This window comes from Lemur catta, chromosome 15, assembly GCF_020740605.2.
Source record: "Lemur catta isolate mLemCat1 chromosome 15, mLemCat1.pri, whole genome shotgun sequence".
NCBI lineage: Eukaryota > Metazoa > Chordata > Mammalia > Primates > Lemuridae > Lemur > Lemur catta.
Window position 1 is genome coordinate 12,151,984 of NC_059142.1, and position 24,056 is coordinate 12,176,039.

A 24,056-nucleotide genomic window follows, 5' to 3' on the forward strand; every position below is an offset into this window, starting at 1 on the left:
GGTTTGGCCTGAAAAGGTGGGCCATCTCAAAGGGGGGGGGAGGACTTATAGGTGGGTTTGAAGATTCTTTGGCTTGTAATTGGTTAAAGACATGAAGCTTTGTCTAAAGGCTTGGAATGTTTCAACATAAGGAACTGTTTATCAGAGATAAGCCACTGGACATATACTTGTTGTGTAAATTGAGGACCTGTAGGTTTTGTCTTGCATACCCTTAGGCTTGTTAATGGGTTACAAAGGATGTCCCCAAGAAGGGAGGGGGACATGATAAGGCATGTCTGACCTCCTTCCTCCTGGCAGGCAATTTAGTTTGGGATATTCCTTTGGCCAAGAGGGGGTCCATTTAGTCAGCCGGTGGAGGGGTTGAGCCTTAAAATTTTTAGTTCACAATTCCCTCCTTTTGGCGAAGATATGTCAGAGGCAGCATCTATGGCCAAACTCTTATTTTGTCCCATCCGTTGCCAGGGTGGTGTGGCTACCTGCCCTGGGTCCATCCAGTCCCTCGGTGGGACCCTTGTGGCCAAGAGGACTTTAGAGCCAAAAGAGGGCTTACAGCCAATTAAATATTTTAGGCCTAAGAGGACTGGAGGTAGACAGGCACTCATCAACACTTTAAAATCTTCTAGGTGACATAAGAGTAAAATCCAAAATGTCAAAGGCAAGGCTACAAAACTAATTTATCTGTAAGTGTTGAGCTACTATATTCTTAGGCTCAGTGGTAGACTTGTAACAAATATAAGCATCATTAATATTTAAGCTAAGTGAATTTAGAGACTTTTATTGTGTCATATTTTAGTCTCTTTAGTAATTTATACTAAGGTGGCTGATAAATTACTCATTATGTTTTCTTTTGTATAAATCCATAACTGAGAAAAATTATACTCAGGAAGTTCTAAGTCTATAGGAAGCAGGAAAAAAATTTTATGATTGGGATGGATCTTCGTAGCATGTGGTCTGAAAAGACAAAGTATTTTAGTTATTATTCTCTTAGGCTTCTGTGTGCCCCTTCTTGATCTGGAGGGCCTAAACTAATTCCATCCCTCAGAATCAGCCCTTACAATCTCACACGCCCCCTCTTCCGCAATAGTCCCTGGGCCTAGAGGGAGGATATTTCAACAGGGCTTTGGCAGATTCCAAGGTTCTAGGTCCCAGAGATCAGGTAAACTTGCCATTTACTTAAAATTTGTCAGGACTCTGGAAAACAAAACAAAATTAATAATGTTTAAATAAAGAGTCTTTTTGTGAAAATTTAGTTCGGTCTCATGAGGTTGAGTTAGCCATATCCATGGTCATATATCAGTTTTGTAATTAAAATTAAAGTCCTAGAAGTTTGTTTCGTTTTAGTCCAATGGTATATAATCTCCAAAGATAGTAGAAACCAGCATTTAAGTGGATTCGTCAGTCCTTTCCATGACTTTACTTGAAGAAGCCAACTTTGGACTTAGCCAGAAAGAATCACTTTTTGAGATGAAGTAAAATAATAATTTTCTAAAGATGATAGAACTTGGACTAGCCATGGTTAGACATAATTGATAAACCAAATTGGCTATTTTTGTGGCATATAGCAATTTACACAATAACCATAATTATTACTGATAACACATACCAAGACATGTCAATATTTTACAATACTGGAATATATATTAATAACATAGCCAGAAGAAAGTTAAATGCCATTTCATATTTGACAATGTTAATGTTCCCTGTATGGTTTTGACATACTAAATAAATCTAATCTCTGTCTTAGACTTTCAGTGCCTCTAATATATAAAAAGCTAGTTTAAGGTCAAAAGACTAGATTTAGAATTTAAGTTTTGGAAAGGTTGTCAAATATCAAAGGCTTAAAACATTTGTTCACATACAATCATAAACTACTATAAAACAAGGGTCATTTATTTAACCAAGAGACAGTCATCAAAAGATTCTAAAGGTGATAAAGTTATAGGGGTATAAATCTTAACCCTTTTAAAGTTTAGTTTTTCTGGTTAGTCAAAACCTAATAAAGAGCAGAGGGATTATCTGATAAAGCATAAAATCTTTGTTTCTTTTAGGTCAATTACCAAAGTTAAAGAAAAACCTTTTGTAGTGTGTTATTTTTTAAATTAAAAAGGAAACATGTTATAGAATCAAAATGAGTACATCATTTCATTTCATTAAGAGTAAATTAATATTAACAGAAATCTTTGTTTTGGCCAAAATTCCTTAATAAATTCTCTTTCATAAACTTTATTCCAACCTGCACGTACCATACACTTATCTACAAAATATGCCTAAAAACTTTCTGTTTTGTCCTAGCATTCCCTTTTCCTAAATAGCCAGTTATTTTAGGACAAAAAAATTCCATGCAAGATCCTTTCTTTACATTATTCTTTCTGTTTTACCTTTCTTAACAAAAATATATTTCTATATTCATTGCCTTTCTACATCTTTCTCTTACTCACAAGTGGAATTTTGTTTTTATTTTCTTTCTAAATTTATTTTGATTCAACCTTTAAATAACCTCTGAATTAGACAAAGTTATACATATTTTAATAAAAACATTCTGTTTCTTTTATAATTTTTCTTATTAAAAACATCTTATTCTTTGGTACACCTTATATGTACAATTACATGTATTGAGTAGAATTCTTATTTTTAGTAACCTTAAACTTTAGTGAAAGCTTAAAAAAAAGCAGGAAGTCATGAATTGTTCATCATAAGACACTTGTCATCATGAAGCAAGATTGCAGGTTACTATAAAATTACAGCCAAACTGATAATTCAAATTTTTTTTTTAAATGCAGAAATCCTATTCTTTGAGAGAGGGGACTCAGTTTCTCAAACAAGTATAAAACCTAACAGACAGACTGAAGTACAAGATAATAAGGAAGCCGAATCTGTGTCTTTCTTTCCTTCCCTTCCTTTTTTGTAGTTTAAAAGGTGAATAAAAAATCTTTTGTTATTCCTATTAATATCATATGACAATCTAGTCCAAAAGAGAAAACCAAATTTCATTGTATTAATGTATTAATGATAGTTAATTTTAACAAAATCTTATAAATAAATCCATTCGATTTTAACCAATTTGACTGTAAGGTAAGACTTTTATAAACCTTTTATAACCTTTAACTTTTATATCCACTTAATTTTTAATCAACATTTACATATTGAATTTTAAAGTAGTTTCAAAAATTAATAAATTAGACAAAATTATCTTTTAACAAAATACTTATATCTTATAACATTTTTATTAAAAATTTTTTGTATAAAATTGTTTCCCTTTCATCTAGAAGTTTCAATTACATATAGGATGATAATGTCAACTCTTAGAAAAACCTAGGAAGTTAAAGTAACTTTGAACTGTTAGTCACCAATTTTATTAGCATTCCTAAATAGAAAAATAAGATAACAAGGTATAAGCTTAAACTTATGTTTAAGAACTAATGTTATAGTATTTTACCTTATAAATGATCTGGACATTTTATGATGATCTTTTTTAATGTAACATAATGACTTTAGGATTTCAAATTACATGAAAATTTCATTTGTATTTCATTTACATTTACCTATTTTATCTTATTTATTTATTTATCTTAGCAGTTCACTTAGATTCCAATTAGTTTAAGTTACTTTTCTGTTTACCATTTTTTATACCCTGTAAATTAGATATATAACACAGAACAGGGATTAAAATATAGTTTTAGTTATTGGTTTTTTAATTTTAAACTCATAAATCTTACCGAGAAAAGCAAATAAGTATTTAAATAAGACATTATTTTAAACATATATAACATCAGTTTTAAATTTTATAAACATAGTAGACATTTTAGAATATCCTGTTTAAAGGTATTAGTTAATTAGATCCTTCCAAAACATCACATTCCAAAGCAAAATCTATTGATATTATAGGGATCAAAGTGTCCCTGGCCCCCAAAGTTTGGGAGCAAAGGCCACTGTTCCCATAAAGATCTGCTGAGAATTTACTGACATGAAGATTAATAGGAGAAAGAATTAAAACTTATACATGGATGCCTTCAGAATGAACACTCAAAGATACAGGAGAAATTGCCCATTTTTTATGTTTAAAGTATGGATAGTCCGGCAGAAATATGGTTGGACAAAAAGGGTGTAAGCTAATTCTAACAGGCTGAGTGGCAGAACGAGCAAGCCTTTTATATTTAGATTCTGCTTGGCCTCTCTCAGTGTGCATTCCTTCCTTCTGGGCGCAGGGTAAGGCCCTTTCTGGTACGGGGTTTTAGAGTAAAAGTAAAAACAAAGTAGGTCAGATAATTACTTTATGGCCATTTTACATAGAATAATTTTAGGTTTTATGGCTAGCTTTCAGAAAAAAGGGATTCTGGTTTTTATGGCCAGCTTCAGGAAGGAATTGGTACAAGAGGCAGGCAGGCAGATGCAGTCAGAAAATTTTTGCTTCTGAAGCCTTCATTTTAAGTTAGTTTTGTGAATCCCATCAACGTAGGATCATCTGACTGCAGACTAAGAGAAAAAACCTTCAGCACCAATCCTTAGCACCTCAAACAATGATACAAAGTGGTAACATGAGGATCAAGATTAAGCTGTTTTGAAAACAATCTAAATAGTCTCAAAACAACTTTTTTGGGGGGTGTAAACTTGAGTACATGCAATATTTATAAAGAGTAAGACTTTTGAGATTCTCTTGGATTTTAACCATCATTTACTTTTTATCTTAAATAATTATACAAAAATTAATAATTTAGAAATTTTTTCTCTGCACAAACTTTGTTACAGCAACATAAGGTACACATAACTGGCTAGCTTGTAAAGAGTGGGACAAATATGGACAAGACAAGGGAAAATTGAAGCTTCCAATTTAAGTTCTTCTAACTACAACTTCTAGGACAACTTTGGATCCCTAACAGTACTGTTAATATTAGATGACAGTGAATTAGAAACACCTTTTGTGTACCTCTGTACAGATATTGAATTGGTGGAAGTAAACTATATCTGCAGTTAGGATTAAAAGACTAAAAACCAAAATATTTTCATAAACCTTTGACCATAAGTTTGTTTTATTTATTCTACTTTGCTGACAAAACCAAAATATTTTCATAAATCTTTGACCACAAGTTTTATTTATTCTACTTTGCTGACACTTAGGCACATTTGCATTTTCACCTTAAACTTAAACACATAGGTATTTTTTGTTGGTAACTCAGATTTAGTGATTATCATTAGATCAAATATTAAATTTACTTTACTTATCTAAAATCACACATTATTTTGTCTTTGGTTGAGTTTATATTTTCATAACCTTTATGTCAAATCTTGACACCTCAAGAAAATAAAAATGTCCAGTAAAACCCAGGCAAAAACAAATGTATGCTGACAATTTGAAAGTATTTTTACTATTACTTTACTAATAACACCTTTTTTTGAAATAATAACCCAGCTTATTTAGCAAAGATTATTAAATTCACGTGAACCATTTGGGTTTAATTTATGAGTGCTCCCTTATTTTTAAGCCAGTCCAGAACCATGTAAGCACAAACATGTAATATATGGACAGACACAAAACATCCCTAAACATATACACTCTCACACACATACAAAGTTCTAACAGATTTTACCCTAGAACTCTAGCCATGAGATGGCAACATAAACTCACCGGTCTGTAAAAGACAGCTGGATCCAAATTTCCTCTGACGAAACTGGAGCTTGTCCACATGGCAAACTTTAGTTGCCCTGATAGGTAACCTAATTAGGCCTGTGGATCAAAGTTTTGGGGAAAGCAGTTTCCATGACAGTTTGATTTTTTAAAAAAACCTTTACCCTTTTTTTTTCTTCAGTTCAAAATCAGTTTTTGATGTTTGCATTTTAGCTAGAACTGGGGGCTGGATCTCCAGGTAGCCTTTCAATTGTAAATACCAAAAACAATGAGTTATCTTAACATCAACAGAAAAAGTTAGCAAGTTTTAGAGTAGCCAGAAAAGACAGAAATAGCTTGAGACATTTTAACTCTATAGTGGTAGGTTGACCATTTGAGCTCTGAATTTTCCTTGATGTAATTTGCCATTTCATAAAAACCTGTGCACAAGAATTAGCTATAACCAGCTGGAGCCCTAGAAAAACTTGGCATGCCTTTGAATCTTTTCATTTACAAAAATACTTGCAAGTAGAGGTTCCACAAACCAACTAGGGTGCCCAATGGGGGTCATTCTCCTTGTCTTCCCTCAATTTTAAAGGATTTCCCATTTTTCTTTAAAAGAAGCAACTGAACAGTAACACAGGGTTTGGTGTTGTGGATCAGAGTGTGCGGACTGTGGGTGGGGATCCTCAGTATCTCACCACTGAGTCGTCGGTCGCACCCTCTTATGTGTCTCAGTTTCTCTCTTGGAGGTCCAGTACCTCCAAGGGGACTCAAAACGCCGAATGATCAGCTCTTATATGTGTTTCCTGGAAGAGCTTTCTTTTAATTAATTTGTTGGGGGGAGTTCCCGATAGGGCCACTCGCACCTTGGGGAATCGCCCCAGGCAACTCCCACTCAGGACCCTGGTAATCCATGGCTGCCAAGGCTGGAAGGAGTAAAATGCCCCTTCTCTTCGGAACTGAGGAACTCAGTCTCTCATTTATCTACAAACAAGACAGTTCAGTTACCTCTTTCAAAAATGCACAGAAAAACCAATTGAGATTAATTTTAGGATAAAAAGGCAATGGAGAAGACCCTTTAGAATGCACCTCCAAATCTAAGTTAGGATCCCAAACAACAATTCCTAGGAAAAGAACCAGATCAGAGTAAACCAAGACCATTAACCAAAAACAGGAGGTCTGGAGCTCAGGCGGACTTACCAGTTCCGCCAAAGGAGTAGCTCGGAGTCGGAGGACCCAAAAGGGCCATGCCGGTACGTGGCACCGAGTTCGGGCTGCTCCTTCTGCGGTCCTGAGTCTTCTCTGAGCCCCACGTTGGGCGCCAACCTTGTCAATGGAAAAAAACCAAACTCTGTAAAATAATTTTAAAGACATTTATTCCGAGCCAAATTGGAGGATCATGACCCGGAGCCATGCCCAAGAGGCCTTGAGCAAGTGGACTCAGTGTGGCTGGGTTACAGCTTGGTTTTATACATTTCAGGGAGACAGGGATTACAGGTAAAGTCATAAAGCAATACATGGGAGGCATACATTGGTTTGGCCTAAAAAGGTGGGCCATCTCGAAGAGGGGGCTTACAGGTTATAGGTGGGATTGAAGATTCTTTGGCTTGTAATTGGTTAAAGACATGAAGCTTTGTCTAAAGGCTTGGAATGTTTCAACATAAGGAGCTGTTTATCAGAGATAAGCCACTGGACATATATTTGTTGCGTAAATTGAGGACATGTAGGTTTTATCTTACATAGCCTTAGGCCTGTTAATGGGTTACAAAGGATGTCCCCAAGAAGGGAGGGGGACATGATAAGGCATGTCTGACCTCCTTCCTCCTGGCAGGCAATTTAGTTTGGAATATTCCTTTGGCCAAGTTGGGGTCCATTTAGTCAGCCTAGGGTGTCCACTTTGTCAGCCGATGGGAGGGAGTGAGCCTTAAAAATTTTAGTTCACAGGTGGAAGTGAGAGAAAGGACAGCATGAGAAATTGGGAGATAAGAAAGGATGGGAGAAGTAGGGGTATCCAACAAGATGCCTCAGGAATATCAATGAGATGAAAAAATTTACATCTAATAAATAAAGAATGAGAAGGGGTGGGAGGATGAAAATAAAATTATTACTGTGGAATCGCCTCCCATCAGTGTGTGGCCATATAATAACCAGCTTCTGTACCTTTGATGTTACTGCTTGGCCTCATCCTTCCTACCAGTAAACAAAAATTGAACTCAGGTTTTTCTGAAGGTGTAAATAATATAAAGTAGTCTTGGTACTCCTGCTTCCTCTGCCTAGAACTTGATTATAGAAGGACAGAAGTAGGACTAACAGATGGGAGAGACGGAGGAAGATGTGCCATCCAAGTCCTCAGCCTCCCTGCCTTTGGGGCCATGCCTGCCAATTTTGTGCAGAGAACAGAGATGAAATATGATACTCGTGGGTCTCCAGATGCTTCAGGATTAAAGAAAATGTGTTTCCCTCAAAGGAAAAATTCTTGTGAACAAAAATCAGGAATATGGGTTATAATTGCAGCATCTCTACTCATCCACCATTCTCTGGTCTTAAATTTCCTTACCATGGTTGGTAAATTTCCAAGTCTATGGTCGAGCACGGGTCCACCTGTACCATAAGGGACTGGGACAAGATTGCCTCTCCACAGTTCATCACATTTAATGATCAGTCATAATAGCATGAATGAACTTTTTCCCAGGTCTGAACACATCAGAAAACATAATGAGATGTTTTGAGGCCACTACCACTTCCACCTCCCCGTCTACCCCATGGGCGCTTAGCACTGCCTCAACTAATCTTATTTATGAACCCAAAAGGTCCCCAGGCCTTGGCATTGCTTCTTCCTGAGCATTCATCCCTTTCCTGTGTTCTGCCTGTTCCGGAGACCCAAGGGGTTTCCTTAACAAGTGGGGAAGTTACATTTCCTTGGGGAGTTTTCTCTTTGTGCTCCCAAATGTAAATATATTTATTTTAAGATTATTCAGAAATGCTACACCTGACAGTGGCAACATTCAGAAAGTATTATTTTTGTAAGGATAAAATAACAATCCAAGTATTCCTTCACCACACCAAAAATCCCATTATTCAGAGTTAACACCTAAGAATTTTGTGTTTATTCCTCCAGAGATTTTATGCATACGTGATATGCTCATTTCACATCAGTAGAACTATACAGTGTACATGAAGTGTACGTGCCCAGCAGGCACCGCTCTAGAACCAGGCAGGCTGGGTTCAAAGCCTGGCTGGGCCACTCCCACCTGTGTGACCTCAGGAATGCTCTAGGGCTTAACTATCGTTTTATCCAATTTGTGAAAAAAAACTGAGCAGAACCCGCCTGCCAGGAAGGGATGTCATAGGGTGCAGCATCCAACCTGGTCTGGGCCCCATGTTCCCTTCTCAGAAACCCTCGCAGCTGGGCTGGTGATCCCTGTGGCAGCACAGAGACAGGGGAGAGGTCCCCGGAGGAGCCTGGCAGGATCGGGGCTGTCCCCGGGCTTGGCCTCCAGCAGGCCCTGCCACCACCTGTGACGGGGGACAGGGCGGCCACACAGTCACAGGCAGCCCACGCGGGGCCCTGGCCTGGGCGCACTGGAGCCTGCAGAGCCGGCGCCCAGGCGGGAAGGGCTCTGGCCCCTGGAGCCCCACAGTTCCCAACAGTCGCACCAAACACCTGCCGCCAGCAGCAGGAGATGCCCTTTGCCCTTTGGCGCCTTTTCTCGGCGACCTCGGCTGGGTCCCCCCACGCTCTCCCCCGCGTTGGCCGTGGCATGACCTTTCTCTGTCACCAGTTCCATTGGGACGTCTCAAGCGCCCCGCTAACCAGTGCATGTTCCGTCTCCAGGAGAGCTGGGTGCTCGGAGAGGTCTCTCCAGTTCTTCTGCTCTCGAGAGACACATACTGCACAATTTGCCCTAAAAGGGCAACTGGCTGAGGAAGTTGAATCTCCCCACCCTCTGCCGGCGTCGCCCATGATGTCCCCGCGCCAGTCCGCGCCCACCCCGCGGCCCCTGCGCCCGCCTCGCCGCCTGTCCGCAGGCCGCCCGCCCCCAGTGGGGGTCGCCGGCCTCTGTCCGGGGGCTTCTTCATAGCCCCCAGGAGGGATGCTCCTCTCCCGAGGCGCGCTACCCCCCTGGGGACCCTCCCCAGCACACCTTGGCTGGAGGCCCCAAAGAAGCCTGTGCTGTCTCCCGCCTCCTCCATCAGGGCCACCATCCGACGGTACAGAGCCGTCAGGATCCCGCCGCTCCAGCGACACCAGGTGACCCTCCTGCCTTCACCACGGGGGCCGGAGGTCAGGGCTACAAGGCCTCTAACCTCTAACCTCCAGCCACCTCCCCATGTCTTGCCAGGAGCAGAAGCAGGAGAGGGCCCAGGTGACAGCAGAGCAGCAGGAGGAAGAGCCCGAGGAAGAGCAGGAGTCAGAGCAGGCGGCGAACCACCAGCGCCACCAAGGCCCCGCTCTGCAGCCTCGCTCCAGGCGCCCGTGTCAGGGTCACAGGCCGAAAAGAGTGAAAGCTGTTCGGCCACCAGGAAAAGGCCCCTCAAGAGAACAATGCCCATGCCACCGCTGCTGCCACTGCCACCACCTGTGCTGCTGCCACTGTCATGGGACAGAGGTGAGCTACCCCCACCTGCGAAGCTGCCTGTCACTGCAGCAGAGGAAGACCCAGGCACCTTGGGGGAGAGCATCAGGGATCAAAGAAACACCAAAGTCGTGAGGGACAAAGCAGAGGCCTTGGAGGATAAGACAAAGGCCCTGGGAAGCTGCGGGGCCACCCAGCCTGACCCCACTCTCTCCCCTACTACTCGGATGGCCCACTCCCAGCCCCGGGCCTCCCCTGACCCTGACCCAGTTCCTCCCACCCCTCACTTGGCTGCTGCACCTGTGGTCCTTCCTGTCCCTCCACCTTCCTCTGCAAGCCTCACAACCCCTAGCTGCCCTGCGCCTGTTCCTGCTGCCCTTCCTCCTCCCCGTAGGGCCAGCGCTGCTGTGGGGACCCCACCTGAGGGGGACGGAAGCCCTGCCCTCTCAGGCCTCCCCGCAGCGCCTCCCGCCTCGCACCTGCCCGCACCTCCTGGCCCCCTACCCTTCTCCTTGATGCTGCCCCACTGCAGAACCGAGTCCCCCACTCCCATGAGTGTGGATTCGCCTCCTTCCCCTTCCGTTCAGAACTCTCCTCCTCCCTTCCTCCTCTCCCTTCCTTCCCCCCTCCTTCTCCAACCTTCCTCCCCACCTGCCCTCCTTGGTGCTGCCCCACTGCAGAACCGAGTCCCCCACTCCCATGAGTGTGGATTCCCCTCCTCCTCCATCCTTCCATGCCCCTTCTTCCCTCTCCTTACCTTCCTCTCCTCCCATTTCCCTCCCCATCTCTTCTCCCTCATTCCCTACCCATTCTACTCTTTCCTTCCCCACTGGTCCTCTAGTCCCTTCCCCCAGGAACCCTGCTTCGCTCAGGGGCACATTCATCTCTTCCCCAGCAGCCAAGTCAACCGTCCAAGGGAGCCCATCTGCCTGTGTGACCCAGGGACCTCATTTACACCCTGAGGTCACCCATATGGATACAACTCTCCCTTCTGCAGCTCATGTTTTCACCTCTTCCCCAACCCCTTATGTGATCTATCCCCACATCCCTGCAAAGATCAGGGTCCCCCCATCAACCCCCCTCCACCTACGGTCCGCTGCCCCACCCGTCAGCCCACATTCGGGAGCCCTGCTGGACAGCAGGAGAGACCCTCTCTTCCCAGGGCCCCTGTCGTCACGAGCCTCCCCACCACGGCTCCTCCAGTCGCCCCCACTCCAGCGGGCAGGGCCTCTGCTATACCATCGTCCAGGCTGGCCTTTGACCCTGATGCCATGGACACCACCCCTCCTTCCAAGGCTGTCATCATCCAGCCTTGGTCTCCTCCTGTCTTCTCGAAGAATTCCACCACTTTCCAGAAGGGGCATGCTGGCAGCAGAGCACCGAGTGGCAGCAGTGCCTCAGCGCAGATCACCAGTGGCATGGGCAGGCCTGGACAGTCCTTCAGGGTCACCCAGACCGTAGCCTTTTTGCCCAGCAGCCGGCCCTAAATGCGTATCTTGGCTCCCTCCCGGACAGTAACTGTGTTACTACAAGGGGGACATAAAGGAGTTCCAGAGGAAGCCGTAGGCCCAGCCCGTCCTACAGCCCAGCTGCCCGGGCAGCCTGCTGCCCTCCCCCCTCTGACTGGCCTGCAACCCTGGCGAGTGGTGGACTGTAAACCATCTGGCCAAGAGACGCTGCTCCTGGAACTTTATCCTACTAAAATAAAAGCCCCAGTGTACCTGAAAACACATGTGCTATTGTTTGTCTGTAGTGGTAAAAAAGTAGATACAAAGCGAATGACCTCAGTAGGAAAATGACTAACTAAATAATGGTACCCTTTCATAGTGAATGTTACACAGTTACTGACATTTCATAATGACTGTTATAAAACAGAACTATACCTGGTAACTCAAAAAAATTTATATAAGGTATTGCTGAGTCAAAATCAAGATGCAGAAAGCTCATATATACACACCCATTTTTGTAAACAGTGCCAAATTCAGACAAATATGTATGTGAACGTAAGTCTACAGGTCTACACAAGACTGGATTACAATGGACCCAACAAAGAAAGGGCCGTATTTGCTTGGTAACCTGGCGACTTGGTGGGAGGGAATTCAGTGACGCAGGGACAAGGAGAAAAAAGGAAAAGAAAATCAATCAAAAAAAAAAAAAAACCAGTAGGTGACAGCAGAAAACTGGCAGCATAGAAAGTCCTGGCCTTTCCCTCACCCAGGCACTCAGACTCAGCAATGACACACATAGCAGTTCCCCTTGGGAGACGTCTGAAACCAGTTCAGGCTCCTACACACAGGCAAGCATGAAACCAGCCGCAGTAAAGCCTACAGGAAAGGCCAAGAAGGCCTCTAAGCATAACCCCTCCCCTCTGCACGGTGCCCCATGATCGGCAGGAAACCCCCAGCTCCCAGCTTCTCCTTATGAATAGATCAACAGATTGATGATTAATGATAGATAGACACAGGAAATTAAAAAAAGCCCCTCATGAAACAATGATAAGAACTAGTCTTGAGCCAAGGATTAGATAACTAGAAAATGGTAAGGGAAGAGCGTGAAGTAATGAGACCAAGAGTTTAATCAGGCATTTCATAGAGCAATCTAGAGAAGAGAAAGTGATGATAAAGACAAACAATATAGATGAAAAGGTGATGTGGAAATAGAAACAATATAATATAGCAATATATAGGAATAGCAATCATCTGCTCATGTCTACCTTTCTTTTTTTGTTTTTTTGAGACAGAGTCTTGCTTTGTTGCCCGGGCTACAGTGAGTGCCGTGACGTCAGCCTAGCTCACAGCAACCTCAAACTCCTGGGCTTAAGCAATCCTACTGCCTCAGCCTCCCGAGTAGCTGGGACTACAGGCATGCGCCACCATGCCCGGCTAATTTTTTCTATATATATATATATATATATATATATATATATATATATATATATATATATATATATATATATATTTTAGTTGGCCAGATAATTTCTTTCTATTTTTAGTAGAGACGGGGTCTCGCTCTTGCTCAGGCTGGCCTTGAACTCCTGAGCTCAAGCAATCCACCCACCTCGGCCTCCCGGAGTGCTAGGATTACAGGCGTGAGCCACCTCACCCGGCCTGCTCATGTCTACCTTAGTGCTGCCCCGCTCATGTCTGTGGGCAGCAGTGTTCACTGGCCCACGGTGGCTTAAGCACTGCCCAACCCAAGAGGATCAGTGGCAGCAGGGACCAGCACATGGTGGCCCAATCTTTCACACTACCCAAGTCCCCTCATCAGGGGTGGGGGCACATGGCACCTGCCCATGGGACATGCAAGAGCACCCAGCCTCCCTGCTTCCTCCCTGGCCTGGCAGGGGCACTGGGGAGGCAGTAGCAATGGTTGATCTGATCCTTAATAGACACAGTTCTCTGGGTCTGTGATCTCAAAATGCTACCAGCCATGTCACCCAGGGTTCCCACTAGTGGGGCCCTGCCAAGACTTCTCACCAAAGCTACACCACAGCACAGTCTCCAGTCAACTCTGTCAGTCCAGCAGCCTGCTACAGTGGAGGGTCCCTTACACAGCTCAGACTGCAAAGTGCACAGGAGAAGGGTTAAGCCGAGGGTCATCTCCTCTGTCCCTTCTCCACACGCAGATACCTTCCCTAGGTGCCTCTGATCCCACAGAGTGGGTTGCATCTCTTCCCTCCCCTTCACTTTGGGAGCCTCCTGTCACCTTCATATTGATTCCCAATGTTCTCTTTTAGATCATTGATCTGAAAGTGAATACCCACTGAGCACTTTCGATCTTCTCCATGAAAGCAGCGTGTGCAGTCTGCTTCTGGCCCTCCACCTGGGCCCCTCCTCCCAGGAAACACACTTTCGGATTTTAGTATTAATATTTTAAAATGTTTAAATGTCTCTTTGTTGTGTGTCTTTTTCTATAACTTAAGATTAGGCCAGTCATCCTCACATATTCTCAAGTCATTCAGGCAGGCTAGGATTGGCATCCAGCCTCTTGCATCTAGAAGAGCAAAGAAAGGAAGAACTCCTGTCTCTTCTGTCATTATTGAAAATTTAAGTACATTTAGAATTTATCATGCCATTCAAAAATGATTCTCTGTAATAACTGGACTAGCTCTAGTCTAAACCAATAAGAAATCATATCACAAAAGTTCTAAATATACCCATTTTTGGCTAACCCAGAGTTCTATTAGGTCTTTGCTAGACCTAATTGCTGAAAACACAGTATTTTCTAAGGCATTTTACAAACCATGGAAACTACTAATATCCGAAGATGGGAAAAAGAGAAAAATATAAACATTTCCCTCAGCTTCTAAGTAATTTCATGAAACATTTGTTCAACGATAACTCTACAGTAAACTCTGTGGGAGGCTGTAGAGAAATAGAACTGAAAGATATCTTTTGTCCCAGACCAATTTACAATGCAGTGGGGAAGACAGACGGCTGGACCAAAAATTCAAATGGGTGGGTAAGCACTGAGATATAGGGGCAGGTAAGAAGAACATTACTTCTGGGGGAATGAAACATGAACTGTACCCTCAAGGAGGAGAAGGGGACAGTCACAAGTGGAGAAGGACTATTTCCTGGTCAAATCAGTAGCTTTCAAAAGGTTAGGGAAGGGAGAAGACCACCCAGTGGGACGCCAGAAAGGTGGCCTGATGTGGATGAAGAGTGAAACCAAAACTGGGAGCTGCACCTGTACCATATGAAAAGAGATGGCTACATGGGGACAAACTTACCTGCCATGGCGAGGCATTGGGGCATTGGTCCATTTTCCTGGAAGTGTGACATGTCATGAAAGGATCATAAGCAAAAGGGTGACAAGATCATATGTAGATTTTAGAATCATTCCTGTGAGTATATGAGAAGGAAAAATCAAATGGTGTCAGAGCACAGGCCACGAGACACACTGTGAAAGGAATCTTACGAGCAAAGGGCTAAAACCAATTTTGTAATATACTAATTGTGCCAAATTTCTTTTTTTTTTTTTTTTTTTTTTTGATACTGAGTCTCGCTCTGCTGCCCAGGCTAGAGTGCCATGGCATCAGTCTAGCTCACAGCAACCTCAAACTCGTGGGCTCAAGCAATTCTTCTGCCTCAGCCCCTCAAGTAGCTGGGACCACAGGCATGCGCCACCATGCCCGGCTAATTTTTTCTATATATATTTTTAGCTGTCCAGATCATTTCTGTCTATTTTTAGTAGAGACGGGGTCTCGCTCTTCCTCAGGCTGGTCTCGAACTCCTGACCTCGAGCGATCCTCCTGCCTCAGCCTCCCAGAGTGCTAGGATTTAAGGTCGTGAGCAACTGCGCCCGGCCATGTTATTTAAACAGATGTTTATAAAATTAAAAAATGTATAAAACCATTTTTACTGATCTCCGATTCTTGATTCTGAAACTTCTGCATGTCTTATGTCTGCAACAAATCATCAGCCCCATGAATGAGAAATATATTCCAATGAAATAAGCCAAAGACACAAGATAAAACCTAGATAAAGTCACCTCCAGGATTTTCTAATGTTCCTTGTCATCCTGAAGCTTCCAGCTTCTAGGACAATGATTCATGTTTCCTTTATCCTGACACCCAAAATTATGTCTCCTCTCTTGGGCATAAGAATATCTAGAGTTACATTTAGGTGACCGTAATGTGTAGTGAAGAGCGGACCCTGCTGGCATGATCACAATGACCCTGTCTGCATCCAATACAGTGCTCCACTATTAACCTGTAAATAAATACATTTGCTTTCTAGACAAATTCCAGGAAGGCCACAGAAACTGGTTTCTTAGCCATATGGAATAATCCGCAGGTGAATTTCTTTCAGGATAGAATAAAACTGATGTAGACAATAATCCTGACATATTGTGATCCTTCAAGCCAGAACAAAAAGAAAATCTAGGATGCAAGGCTCCATCAGAAGAGAAATGTGGGCTGATGCCATGCTGACAGTGGGTGGACCTGTTCTACATCTTCTGGGGAGACTGGAGCCCAGTGTGGGCCATGGTCACCTCGAGCTGAAGTAAAGACCTCCTCCTCGGTGTGCATGTGCTTGGTACAGCTATGCCATGGTGATGAGTACCCTAAAACCTACAGGAAAAAAAAGGTAATACATGAAGTGTACGTGCCCAGCAGGTACCACTCTAGAGTCACCCAGGCTGGGTTCAAAGCCTGGCTGGGCCACTCCCACCTGTGTGACCTCAGGAATGCTCCAGGGCTTAACTATCCTTTTACCCAATTTGTGAAAAGAAATGAGCAGAATCTGTCTGCCAGGAAGGGATGTCATAGGGGGCAGCATCCAACCTGGTCTGGGCCCCGTGTTCCCTTCTCAGAAACCCTCGCAGCTGGGCTGGTGATCCCTGTGGCAGCGCAGAGACAGGGGAGGTCCCGGGAGGAGCCTGGCAGGATCGGGGCTGTCCCCGGGCTCGGCCTCCAGCAGGCCCTGCCACCACCTGTGACGGGGGACAGGGCGGCCACACAGCCACAGGCAGCCCACGCGGGGCCCTGGCCTGGGCGCCCTGGAGCCTGCAGAGCCGGCGCCCAGGCGGGAAGGGCTCTGGCCCCTGGAGCCCCACAGTTCCCAACAGTCGCACCAAACACCTGCCACCAGCAGCAGGAGCTGCCCTTTGCCCTCTGGCGCCTTTACTCACCCTGGGCTGGGCCACCGCGAACACCCGCCGCCCCACCCCCACCCCAGCGTTCCCCATGGTGTGTGCTTTGTCTGTCCCCAGTTCCATTGGGACATCAGAAGCGTCCAGCTAACCATTACATGCTTGGTCCCCAGGAGAGCTGGATGCTCTGAGAGGTCTCTCCAATTCTTCTGCTCTCTGGAAACATATTGTGCAATTTGCCGTAAATGGGCAACTGGCTTAGCAAGCTAAGTCTCCCCATCTTCTGCGGGCCCCCACCGGGCCGGCATCCCCCCTATCCAGTCACCCATGATGCTACTGTGCCGAACCTCAACCACCCCGCGGCCCCTGAGCCCGCTTCCCACCCTGTCCGCAGGCTGTCCGCCCCCAATATGGGTTGCCGGCCTTTATCTGGGAGCTTCTTCATGGCCCCTAGGAGGAAGACTCTCCCACAGGTTAATGCTACCCAATGGGGATCCTCCCCAGCACACCCTGCTGGGTGGCCCCAAAGAAGCCTGTGCTGTCTTCTGCCACCTCGATGATGGCCATGATCCGACACTACAGAGCCATCAGGATCCCTCCTCTCCAGCGACGCAAGGTGACCCTCCTGCCTTCACCACGGGGGCCGGAGGTCAGCGCTACAAGGCCTATAACCTCCAGCCACCTCCCCATGCCTTGCCAGGAGAAGAAGGAGGAGAGGGCCCAGGTGACAGCAGAGCAGCAGGAGGAGCAGGAGGAAGAGCCTGCGGAAGAGCAGGAGCCAGAGCAGGAGCCGGCGCGGGCTGTGGAGGATGTCGTGGAAACCCACAGGCTGGACAGGAAGAGACGCCCTCCTGGCAGTGGCGAACCACCAGCACCACCAAGGCCCCGCTCTGCAGCCTCACTCCAGGTGCCCATGTCAGAATCACAAGCTAAAAAGACTCGGAGCTCTTCGGCCACCAGGAATAGGCCTCTCAAAAGAACAATGCCCATGCCACCACTGCTGCTGCTGCCACCACCTATACTGCTACCACTGTCATGGGACAGAGGCGAGCTGCCCCCACCTGCTAAGCTTCCTGACATAGCTGCAGAGGAAGATCAAGGCACCTTGGGAGAGATCATCGGGGAACAAAGAAACACCAACATCATGCAGGACAAAGCAGAGGGCTTTGAGGATAAGACAAAGGCCCTGGGAAGCTGCGAGGCTACCCAGCCTGCCCCTGCTCTCTCCCCACCTGCTGCTCAGATGGCCCACTCCCAGCCCCGGGCCTCTCCTTACCCTGACCCAGTTCCTTTTCCCACGCCTGACTTCACTGCTGGACCTGTGATCATTGCTGTCCCTCCACCTTCCTCTGCAATCCACACAACCACTAGCTGCCCTCCGCCTGTTCCTGCAGCCCTTCTCCCTCCTCGTAGGGCCAGTACTGCTGGGGGGACCCCACCTGAGGGGAACGGAAGCCCTGCCCTCTCAGGCCTCCCCGCAGCGCCTCCCACCTCTCACCTACCCGCACCTCCTGGCCCCCTACCCTTCTCCTTGATGCTGCCCCAATGCAGAACCGAGTCCCCCACTCCCATGGCTGTGGATACCCCTCCTCCTCCATCCTTCCACGCCCCTTCTTCCCTTTCCTTACCTTCCTCTCCTCCCATTTCCCTCCCCATCTCTTCTCCCTCATTCCCTACCCATTCTACTCTTTCCTTCCCCACTGGTCCTGTAGAACCTTCCCCCAGGAACCCTGCTTTGCTCAGGGGCACATTCATCTCTTCCTCAGCAGCCAAGTCAACCATCCAAGGGAGCCCATCTGCCTGTGTGACCCAGGGACCTCATTTACACCCTGAGGTCACCCATATGGATACAACTCTCCCTTCTGCAGCTCATGTTTTCACCTCTTCCCCAACCCCTTATGTGATCTATCCCCACGTCCCTGCAAAGATCAGGGTCCCCCCATCAACCCCCCTCCACCTACGGTCCGCTGCCCCACCCGTCAGCCCACATTCGGGAGCCCTGCTGGACAGCAGGAGAGACCCTCTCTTCCCAGGGCCCCTGTCGTCACGAGCCTCCCCACCACGGCTCCTCCAGTCGCCCCCACTCCAGCGGGCAGGGCCTCTGCTATACCATCGTCCAGGCTGGCCTTTGACCCTGATGCCATGGACACCACCCCTCCTTCCAAGGCTGTCATCTTCCAGCCTTGGTCTCCTCCTGTCTTCTCGAAGAATTCCACCACTTTCCAGAAGGGGCATGCTGGCAGCAGAGCACCGAGTGGCAGCAGTGCCTCAGCGCAGATCACCAGTGGCATGGGCAGGCCTGGACGGTCCTTCACGGGACCCAAACCACAGCCAAGAGCCGCCCCTAAACCCATATCTTGGCTCCCTCGTGGACAGTGACTGTACTGCTGCCCGGGGGACATGAGGAGCTCCAGGGGAAGCCATAGGCCCGGCCCGTCCTCCAGCCCGGCCGCCCGGGCAGCCTGCTGCCTTCCCCCTCTGACCAGCCGCAGCCCTGCCCAGTGGCGGGCTGTAGACCGCCTGGCCAAGAGACGCCGCTCCTGGAACTTTATCCTCCTAAAATAAAAGCCCCAGTGTACCCGAAAACACACGTGCTATTGTTGTTTGTAGCGGTAAAAAAGTAGACATAAAGCGAATGCCCTCAGCAGGAAAATGACTAAATATATAATAGTACCCTTTCATAGTGAATGCTACACAGTTACTGACATTTCATAATGACTGTTATAAAACAGAACTATACCTGGTAAATCAAAAGAATTTATACAAGGTATTGCTGAGTCAAAATCAAGATGCAGAAAGCTCATATATACACACCCATTTTTGTAAACAGTGCCAAATTTGGACAGATAAACATGTATGTGAACATAAGTCTACAGGTCTACACAAGACTGGATTACAATGGACCCAAGAAAGAAAGGGCCGTGTTTGCTTAGTAACCTGGTGACTTGGTGGGAGGGAATTCAGTGATGCAGGGACAAGGAGAAAGAAGGTAAGAAAACCAATCAAAAAGAAAACGCTTGTAGGTGACAGCAGAAAACTGGCAGCATAGGAAGTCCTGGCCTCTCCCTCGAGCAGGCACTCAGACCCAGCAATGACACACACAGCAGTTCCCTAGGGAGAAGTCTGGAACCAGTGTAGGCTCCTACACACAGGCCAGCATGAAACCAGCCGCACTGAAGCCCACAGGAAAGGCCAAGAAGCCCTCTAAGCACAGTCCCTCCCCTCCGCACGTGCCCCATGATGGGCAGGAAACCCCCAGCTCCCAGCTCCTCCCTGGGAAGGGAAGGCAAGGACTGAACCGCACGTCCAAGGTTCTGACTTTTCTGAGAGCTGCCCAGGGGACTGGTTTATGTCTTGCCTGGATCTGAGCACTGACAGGAGAGGACCCCAGTCTGGGAGCCACTGAAAGCAAAGATGGCAGTTTGGACCAGCCCACAAGCACTCCGTACAGCCCTGTCCCTGGCTCAGCGCAGAGTGAGTGGGTGAAAAACCCTAAATCCGAGCTTTTTCCTGGGTGGGAAGGAGATGGGCCATGTGTCCAACACTCCACCTTTCCCACAGGCTGCATGAGGGTCTGGCCTCTGCCACGCCTGTCTTGAAGCACACATGGGAGCCACCATACTACAGACACCCAGGAGCCCTGGGGGCACAGACAGCAGTTTGGACTGGTGAGAAAGGACTTGCCGCGAGCCTTCCCCTCAGCTCAGCGAGAATGCAAGCGCTCCAGCTTCTCCACGGGCTGCCCCAGGGACTGGCTTCCCTCTTGCCTGTCTCAGAGCCCTGGTGGGACCTGGCACAGTGGGGGAGGGGCTGCCACTCCTGCTCACCCCCAGGGCCTGAATGACCTGCACCTGGTTGCTATGGCACCTGGGGCTGCACTCTCCCTCACCATAGAATCTCCCCTAGGCAAACAGGGAGGTTTTCCTGTGAGGGGCGGGAGCAGGGACACTCTCCCAGCGCATGGCCTCTTGGAAGCCCACAGCATTCTGCTGTCACATCCATCCACGCTGGCCTCCTCACCACCCAGATCAAACTCACAGACCTCCCCGCTGTGTCTCCAGCAATCCGCTTGAGGCCAGAGGGCACACGGTCCACACATCTTCTTTATTATAATTGTTTTACATTGAAACAGTTTAAAAGCCACAGCAATTATAAAAGAGCACAGAGAGTTCCTGTGAAACCTTTACTCAACTTTATATATCCACAGTACATAGTCAAAATCAGGGCATTGCCATTGGTACAATGCTATTAACTGTTAAACCACAGACCACACTTGATTTTCACCACTTTTTACACGCACCTTTTCTTGGTGTGTATTTCACTGAAATTTTATGCTGTGTAGATTTGTGTTATTATTAATATCACTGCAACCAGGATACAAAACTGTTCCATCAACACAAAGAGACTCCTTCATCTTACCCCTCCCCTTAACCGTAGCCCCAGCATGCACTCCTCTGTTATCCGTCACTACAGTTGTGTCACTTTGAGGATATTATATAAATGGAATTGTATGAAATGTAGCCTTTTCAGAATGTGTCTTTTTTGCTCGGTGTAATACCCTTGAGTTCTATTCAAGTTGTTGTATATGTCAGTAACATGGACCCTTTAATTGCTAAGTAATACTCCACGGTGTGGTTGTACCAGTTTGGTCACTCATCCATAGAAGGTCATTTGGGTTGTTTCAAGTTGTTGGCTATTACAGATAAAGCTTTTACAAACATCTATCTACAGGTTTTAGTAAGAACATGTAGTCTCATTTTTCTAGTATAAATACCCAGTAGTGGGATTGCTAGATTATATGGTAGGCATATATTTAACTTTATATATTAAAAAAAAACATACCCGTACTCTTTTCCAGAGTGGCTGTATCATTTCACATTCTCACCAGCAATAAATAATTCATTTTTAAAAAATCTTATCATACAATTGTGCTTCTCATACAATTTTATTTCACATTTTAAAAATTCCTTAAATGTGTTTTAAAAACACAATTTTATCGTCTGCAAACTATTCTATAATCTGGATATACCATAATACATTTTATCAAATGACTTATTACTAGATATCTAATTTCAAATTTGTGGTAGGAAAATTATCATTATGATTAATAATTGTATTAGTAAGAGACTGGCCAGAATAAGACACTGCTCCAGGTATTTCAGAGGGAGTTTAACACAGGGAGTTTGCTATTCAGTTGGTGGAAGCACTGAGAAGCCAAAGTCAGTGAGCAACTCAGTATCTAGGGAAAGCAGGAAAACCTTAGAGGTGAAGTGATGATGTGAGGAGCTATGAGATAGAACTATCTAGTAGTAGGAATGAGAATTATAGCCAAAAACTGAAAGTTCCATATGTCTGTGAATTGGTGAACAGATTAAAAAATGTAGCATTTCCATACAATGGAATACTACTAGCAATAAAAATCAGCAAACTACATGCTACAACATGGATACACCTCCAAAATAGCATGCTGAATGAAAGAAGTGTCTGATTCCATGTATACGAAATGTCCAGAAAGGGCAAAACTCACAGAGACAGAAAGCAGATCAGTGGATGTCTGGGCCCAAAGGTAGCGATTGCCTTGAAATGGTCATGAGGGATTTTGTTGGGAAATAGTAAAAACTGGATTGTGGCAATAGCACAGTTCTACAAATTTATTTAAAATTATCGGTTTGTATATTTACAATGGGTGAACAATAGGGAATGTAAACTATGACTTACAAAGCTGTAAAAAAAAAAAAAATGACCAGCAGTAGGCAGGGTTTGTTGAGGTATAGATAAAACAAATTTGGCAATAGATTAATACTTGTTTGAAGCTGGGTGATGATTAATGGGGGTTCATTATACTATCCCTTCTACTTTTGTGTATGTTTGAAATTGTCAAACACAAGTTACAAAATAAATAAAAACAAAGTATTCCCACATTCATGATTAAATGATGTATTTTCTTTTTACTGGTAGCACTAGACTGCAGAATACAGCTTGGACTTGAGACGGAAATTGGACTTCCTAACTCTTCCTCCCCACACCTCTCCCAATCTAGACCTTGAGATTTGCCCTGAGTGAAGTCAGTTCTACAGAGCAGATGGTCGCAAACAGGAGAGAGACAAAGAGGAAAGGAGGAAGGGAGAGAAGGAAAGGTGAAGGAAGAGAGAGAGACAGAGGAAGAGAGACAGATTGAGACAGATCCAGACCAGCGTGCCTGAGTTCACACACAGAAGCCACATTGACCCACGGAACTTGTAAACATCTCAACCAACTGAGTTGTGTTCTTTCTCACTAATCAAATAAGTGACTTCTCCTTCCATGGGAAGAGCTAATGAAGACTGGGAGAAAGAATGGCATCTTATTCTCCATCATTTCTTCTGATAGAAAAAGCTTTAGAAAATGATGGGCCCAGACAAAATGTCAGGGACAGGTAGAGTCCCCTACAAGGGAGACAAAAATCAACTGAACAAACACATCTGAGATGTTTACCTGTTCCAGATCATCCTGAAAAACTGTCTTATCTCAGTCACAACTGTCCCTTGGCTTGACCTTTATAAGGAATGAATCTTACCAAATTGCAACCTCAACCTGCTGCGCCTTTTTTTCGGATTTCGAACAGTTATGTACAATATTACAGAAAGCGGCACACGAGACCTTCGTCAATCTCTTCTTTCAAGACTTTCCCAATTAAACCTTTTAACAGGCAGAGATTCACATGTGAATACAGCATTGATACAGGAAAATGGATTAGGAACTCCTCTTCACCCTATACACAGCAAAGTTTTTGAACAGGTTTAAAGATGTCCAACATAGAGAAGATTAAATAAAACAAAATGATGTATATGTATCAAATGTGTCAGTATCACGTGGAAACTTTCATACAAATGCATGTCCAGGCTCTACACCTTGATGTTCTGATTCAGCAGGTCTCCTGCTTTGGCCCCAGGATTTTGTGTTTTTAAAATAACTGACTGGCTCTGAGGGCAACTTCTTTTGAATGGATACATAATTTAATGGAATGCTTTAAACTCAACAGAACTCCACTGTTGCAGTCCTTACTCATTAGTATCAATAGGATCACAGAACACTTTGCAATCAATTAGAAATGTACTTTCTTAAGGTATTTTTTAGCTCCTGGCCCAATTCAAATCATGGTCCCATAGTCTCCACCACAGATCTGCCTCAGTCTGCTTCTCAACTGCAGGCCAATGATGTCAGGCTGGAAATGAAACCAGGATAAAGGACAGAAGTGGAAGTGGAAATTCTTATGAAGTCAGGCAAAAGGCCAGAGA

The 24,056-nt window shown here is 45.3% G+C and overlaps 1 long non-coding RNA gene across 1 annotated transcript; it reads right to left on the reverse strand.

The window, feature by feature from the left end:
- Window positions 1-338: 338 nt before the first annotated feature.
- On the reverse strand, window positions 339-6,620 carry LOC123620511. Its single transcript, XR_006728873.1, has 2 exons — window positions 5,624-6,620; window positions 339-1,191 (listed from the first exon to the last, which is right to left on the reverse strand). It is a non-coding gene; the product is annotated as an uncharacterized LOC123620511 (long non-coding RNA).
- Window positions 6,621-24,056: the final 17,436 nt, after the last annotated feature.